Source organism: Solanum pennellii, chromosome 2 (assembly GCF_001406875.1).
Source record: "Solanum pennellii chromosome 2, SPENNV200".
Lineage (NCBI taxonomy): Eukaryota > Viridiplantae > Streptophyta > Magnoliopsida > Solanales > Solanaceae > Solanum > Solanum pennellii.
Genome location: NC_028638.1, coordinates 34,344,779 through 34,352,194, shown reverse-complemented (window position 1 = coordinate 34,352,194; position 7,416 = coordinate 34,344,779).

The following is a 7,416-nucleotide window of genomic DNA, read 5'->3' as shown; positions in this document are numbered from 1 at the left end:
AACAGGTCGTTACAGGGGGGGCACAAATGACTTATAGATGGTGGAAGAGAAAATTTGTGAATGAGATGGGGTATTGTTATCGTATTTTTGATATTATGAGCTTATTTGAATTGTTGTTGAGAGTTCAGAAATACTTATTTTGAGAAAAATATATTTATTTTTTGAAAAAATTAAGTGTTTAACAAACTTGTAAAATTGCTTTTAAATGAAATCAAAAGCAATTTTTCTGTGGTAGAAAAGAAATAACTATCTGATTCTTAAAAAAAAAGAAAAGGAATTTTGTTTCCAAGACTGATGCACCATTTTTTCGACACATGATTTAATATCTTTTTAATACAAAATGTCCATAAGACTTAAGTTCTAATGCACAAAACAATTTTTTTAACACATAGCTGATTTAGTATCTTCTTAATACAAAATATCCATAAGACTTGAAGTTCTAATGCACAAAATCTTTGAATTAGCTGATTTAATACCTTTTATAATACAAAATATCTATAATACACTTTTCATTCATCTTATGCCTTTGACAGCACAAACATTTTTAACACATAGCTGATTTGATACATCTTTTTAATACTAACAAACTTTTTTTTATACATATTGATTTAATATTATTTTAAAATTTACATACTATACTTATAATATTGTATTAGAAATGCTTTACTTATGTATTAAGTGAAATTCTGAAAATTATAGTGTAATTGTACCAAAACTGTATTAATTTAAGAAATTGGTGGTTTGGTGGTAGTGATTTAGTGAAAGAAAAGAGGTAAAACTCTAAAAATCAGTGTTAAAGTTGTATTAAAATTGTATAAACATATACGATAGTTATAATACAATCTAAATTTAATATTATACGTTACTATAAATTTGATAGTTATTATTCTAGAATAAATATAATACATTTCTAATTAACAATGTAAATTAATTTAAATAGTTATTATTTCAGAATAAATATAATACATTTCTAATTAACAATGTATACTAATTTAAATAGTATAAAAATGTTTGTCTTAATGATTTAGTTATATATTCACCATGTGAATTGAAACAATGCCTATAACATCCTACGTATAGGGAAATATTGAATTCAAAATGTATCACAATTGTGTATATTTTGTTCTCTTATTAGTAATGTTAAAAATATATATCGAAATTTCAAATATTATTTTAATATAAGTAGAATTATTATTTTTAAGATGGGAAAGATGTATTACTATATTTTTTAAAAATTAATTGGCAATTTATTCTTAAGATCTGTTAATCTTATTATCAATGTATTTTTAATTGGAAAATTATATAGAATAACAAACTAATAATGTAAAATAAATACAATAGCTACCGTTTGATTTATTTGTGTTCCATAGCAAAGTTTTTGCCAATCGCCGCTCTCCTTCTCTCACTCGCTCTCTGTCGCTCGCCTCTCTCGTTTTATATAATAGAATTGTATAAATTGTGTTTCTGTTTGTATAATTGTATATACACATGCAAATACATATATCTCCGTCCTATATACTTATAATTATACAATACAAATATTTTCCTGCCCAAGTCTCTTTTGCCTTTCTTTCTTTCTCGTTTTATACAAATTCAAATTGTATATAATTTTTCTCTTTCTCGTTTTATACAATTCGATTCAATTGTATATTCCCTGCTGAAGTCTCTTTTGCCTTTCTCTCTGTCTCGTTTTATTCAAATTGAAATTGTATATAATTTCTCTCTTTCTCGTTTTATACAATTCAATGCAATTATATACAAATTCAAATTTTATACAGATATACAAACACATACAATTGAATTGAGAGGCTAACAAGGATTTGTACAAAATGAGAGGCTAACAAAAATTTATGCAAACGGCCTACTAGCGAAATTATACAAATCTAAAGAGGAACCAACAAATTATACAATTGCTTCTTTGTATATATGTATAGCGAAATAGGCATAGCTTTCAGTTGTATATGTATAGCGAATTATACATATATATGTTTGCTATGGAGTGCAATTATGCAACTTTGCTATAACATACAAATTTGAATTTTGTGTTTGCTATATGTGCGAACTACTAGTAATTATCATAAATTGATACATTTTAATAAATAAGTACTAATTTTAGCGATACTTTTTAGTTATTATCATTTTTAGCAATACTATATTAAATATGCAATATGTATTAAAAGTGAATTATGTCTGCAATATATATAAATTATAATTGTTTTTAAAAATATATTATGTATGTTTGGTAAAAAAATGACGCATTGTATTATAAGTGTATTAAAATGTGTGATAAATATACTATCCATCATTAAAACTTGTATTATATGTGAATAATAAATTGTTCTTTGTAATGTATATTAAACTTGTATTATAAATAAAATAAAAATGATCAAGTAAAAAAGAATATTATTGCTATAAATGGTAAATATTTTTTATTATAACATATTTATATAAGCTTTCCTAAGAAAAATAGGACTTATATGTGTAAGAATAAAAGATATATTATAATTCGTAAATAATGTTATATAATATATTATCTATATACATTTCCCAATTAAATTCAAGCAATAGCCAACCATGTACAAGAATTATCATACTAAATATTAAAATAATTTTCATTATAAAATTGTCTTAATAGTAAACGTACATTACTAGTTATAACTTTTATAATTTTATACAAATTAGTGAAGCACCATTTATTTATCGATCAAATACTTATTTATGAAAAATCTTATTCCCACCATCAAGTTTCACATCATTCGATTTCCAACAAGCATTGGACCCCCATTTTCAAGGGAAGAGGGACCATCAAGTTTCACACCAATCACTTTCCAACAAGCATTGGACATTTAAAACATGGGGAGTGACCTCCAACAAGTTTGGACACTCATTAGTGTTGCCTCAATCAAAGTGACACACGAAGGATTCTTATGAAGGGGTGTTAATAGTTATGATAAGAAAATAAAAAAAATAATTATGAAATCATTAGAGCTTTAAAATACACAACCTTTAAAAACATTTGCAATCTCTTAATTACTAGACTAAAAGTTTCAATATACTTTTTAAACGAAAAAGTATCACTTAAAATCCCCCGGCCTAGGGTGGGTCCACCCTTGGCCCCAATATTTATTGGTTAATAAGTTCTAGCACGTTATAGATGTTTGATGGTCTTTGACCTATTGTTTAATTTGGTTTTGTATAATAATTCAAGGAAAGGGACAAATATTTTGAAATTATTATTTGTGGTTCTCACGCATTGGCTAGAGTTGGGGATGACGATGGGCAGGGTGGATGCGGGGCGGGGTTAGATTTAAGGCTATACGAGGTGCAGCGGATTTACGATTGTATGGGGCGGGTTAAAGTGAAACGTTTAAAGTTAATGCGAGACAGGTTTGCAAGTGTATATGATTTTATGTGAGTTTAAATTTAATTTTAATTTTTTTATATGTTATAAGAGAGATATAACATTATTATTAAGATAATATCTTTAAAGCTACTAAAATATTCAAGATAGTAGTACATGAAAATGGTTCATTAAATAATTATACAATTTCTTACATGTTTCCGGTTGATTTCTAAAAATTTAAGTCACCATCTTATTAAATTAATACAACTTAATGAAAAAATAAATTATTATTTTCACAAATTTTATTATTAATATCAAATTTAACTAGAAAAAAAATTAAATAAATTATGCGAAACAAGTTCATATGATACGAATTAGAGCGAAACGGGTTGAAAAAGAAAAAGAATGTTATGGATAGTGGGACAGGGAGAACTAAAAATTACGCGGATTAAGCTCACCCGCCCAACCCCTGCCCCACGTTGCCCATGGACGGACAAAAAATTCGGAAGACATTGACAACGGTTATATAAATACATTTACACTTGATATACATTTAAAATCAAAGACAAAATTAATTAAAATATTTCGGAATAATCCTTTTAGCCAAAACAATTTGGTCACAGTGACACAGATATATATATTCACGTTATAAACTGATTTTATTATTATTATTATATTTTTTTTTGTCTAATTTATATTTTTTTAATGAAAAAATGTATAAAAGTATTCTCAAACTGTGATCAGAATTTCGGAGATACACCTTAACTAAATTAAGGTCTTATTACCTCCCTCAACATTGTTTTTGTAATACTATACACCTTTTGTTTTACGTGGCACACTCCGTGGCTCTACGTAATTGAGGTGTGTGAAAGATATTATGATGCCACGTAAGTAAAAAGGTGCACAAATTAAAAAAAACTAAGTTCAGGGGGTAATAGGACATTAGTATAATTAAGGTGTGTATCTGTAATTTCGATAATAGTCTAGGGGATACTTGTGCATTTTTCTTTTTTTAATTAATAAATTTTGAAATAAGTATCAAAAATAAATTTCAACTATCTCCTTGTATTGAGTTTAATACCTAATTTTTTTAAAAAATAGAAGTTATGTATGAAACTCACATTTTCAAGAGTCTATAAAACTCAAAAAACTGAATAGTTTAGATATGTATAACACTTTTTTTAAAGTATTTTTAAAAAGTATTAATAAAAAGGGAAAAGGCTCAAATATGCCATTGAACTTTCAGAAAAGGCTATGCCATCAGCTAAAAGTTTGGTTCATTATGCCATTATCGTTAAAGAAAAGGATCATTCATGCCATTATTTTTTAACGGTGGTTTTGGAAATCATTTTTGACACATGACCAATTATAATTCGGCCATGTCATCAATTTTTTTTAATACAAAAATAAAAAAAATCAATTTTTATTCAGAAGTTTGATTTTTATTAAAAAATTGATAACGTGGCCGTTATAATTCGGCCACGTCATCAATTTTATTTAATTAAAAAAATATTAAAAAATCATTTTTTTTATAAATTATGATTTTTTTAATTATAAAAAAATAATGATGTGACCGAATTATAATTGACTACATGTCAAAAATGGTTTTACAAAATCATTGTTAAAAATAATGACAGAAATAAATCTTTTCTTTAACGATAATAACATAAATGAGCCAAATTTTTAACCGTTTATATAAATAACTTTTTTCTAAAAATTTAATAAAAGTATTTTCCCTAATAAAAATAAGCAACTTTTACATAGATGCTAGGGGACAAATTAAATGGGTCCACGATGATTTTGACTGAACTCGAAAAGCAATATTGTATAGCCATAAAATATAAGACATACGGCTACGAATGACTATCATATCATGTGCAATTATTAATTCATGGCTCAATTTAAATTGGTAAGGACAAATTTACTATCTGAATTATGATTTTAGGCCTTTGCTTAAATCTATTAATTTTAACTTCTCATAATTACTAATGTCAAGTGTAATTAGTTGGAAAAATACCTCTGTTTCATTTTATTTGTTATTTCTTTTATAAATAGTTTAACTACATTATTTATTATTTTATAAATTTTATGCATAAATTACCATCTTTTGCTAGAATAATTAATTATTTTTGTCATTTTATTAATGAAATTAACTTAAGGAAACATTAATTAAGAATAGAAAGATAACATTATATAATTTTTAACATAAATGCAATGTAAAAATGTAAAATATAAAATGGAACCGAAAGAATAACAATTATTGGCTTTCATGGACGTAAAAAAATGTTATTTCCAACTAATTACAGACATTAGATGAGAAATTACTAAAAGTTAAAAATGTCACGTGGAACAAAAATAAATGCATAATAACAGGTAGGATATATCGTTGATTTTGTGTTCCAAACTAAATCTAGCATATGAACGTCAATAATTGTTATTTCCAACTAATTACAATTGACATTAGATGAGAAATTAGTAAAAGTTAAAAATGTCACGTTGAACAAAAATAAATGCAGGATATATTGTTGATTTTGTGTTACAAACTAAATCAAGCATATTTTTTATATTTTATAAAGTGTAAGAAATAGTTTCATTATATATTTAAATATATCTATTATGGACTAACGGAAAACGTTTGAAATATTGGATAAATTGAATATTTTTTCCTCTAAGCCTATTTTGGTTACTTTCTAAAATAGTGATTTATTTTGGTTATTTTTATTTTTTGTGGCTCATTTAGGTTCCACACTCCTCTCCCATCCCACCATTCATTTTTTTCAAAATTTTCTGTTGCCCTTCTTCTTTGCGATAACATGAATCGTGACTTTCTTAATAAATTGAAATTTATTTTATTGTGAAATTTCTTCGTGTTGAAATTCTTTTTTTTTCTTTTTGTAGCATCAATAAAACTATTTCTCCATGGAAGGAGTTCAAGTTTTGGGAGACGGAGGTTGAGAAATGAGGAAGAAAATGAAAAACAATAAAATAAAAATGATTAAATGAGCCTTTTACACGTTGGTATTGAGTGTATTACATTCACTATGCCACGACAGTAAAAAATGTTAAAATGACATAACGAGACATGACATGAGGTGTCTAAAATGAACAAAGCTTAGTTAAGGTGTCTAAGTGAAAATTGATGTCAATTTTAAGGGACCACCGATAGATTAGGCCTAATTTAAATGATACACAGGGTCGTCTCAACAAGTTTGGAGGCTTAAAGCCAAACATTATAAATAGGCCCCTATTATTTTTAGTTAATAAATATAAATTGAATAATTATAATATACTAGTGTAATCCTACAAATGATGTCTGGAGAGGCAGGATATATGTAGACATTATGAAGTAAACATGCAAATAATGTAAATTTTCATTGAAAATTATATGATATAAAGTTGGAATTATAAAACATGACTCAATTTTTTTTTTTGAAATATGATGATGTTAAAATAGTGTAGCGATGAATTTGATAAGTTAATAAATAATATTAAAATAGTGTTGATTAGTTTTAGTGCTTGAAATTTGAATAAGACACCATAAATAAATCTGGTTCTTTTATAAACACACAGAAATAGATATCACATAATATAGAATGTTTGAACGTTTAAGAGCCTTAAAGAATATTCAATAATGAAAGAATAAAAAATATTGAAGGGAGAATAAACAAAAGTAAATATTTTAAGAACACAATACTGTTGGTTCATGATAATTGTCAAAATATAATGAGCTAGACAACAAAACAGATAGCCACATGCAAAACTAGAAACGATACTACAATTAACTAACCACATAAGAATCTAGAAAAGACGCTCCAATAAACTAACCAATATTCAATTTCTCAATTGTATTATCAATACAAAAAATTATTTTCAAAGTTATAAATACATGATGACAAAATATATACAAACATCTTTGAGAGAAAATGGGGGGCCTAAAAAATTTGAGATCCCAAGCGATTGCTTTAGGGACCTTATGATCGAGACGACCCTGATGACACATATATTCTTATATATTTAAGTTTTTGCAATTTTTTCTCCATTTATTTCATATTTTTTCAACCCCTTCCCTCCAA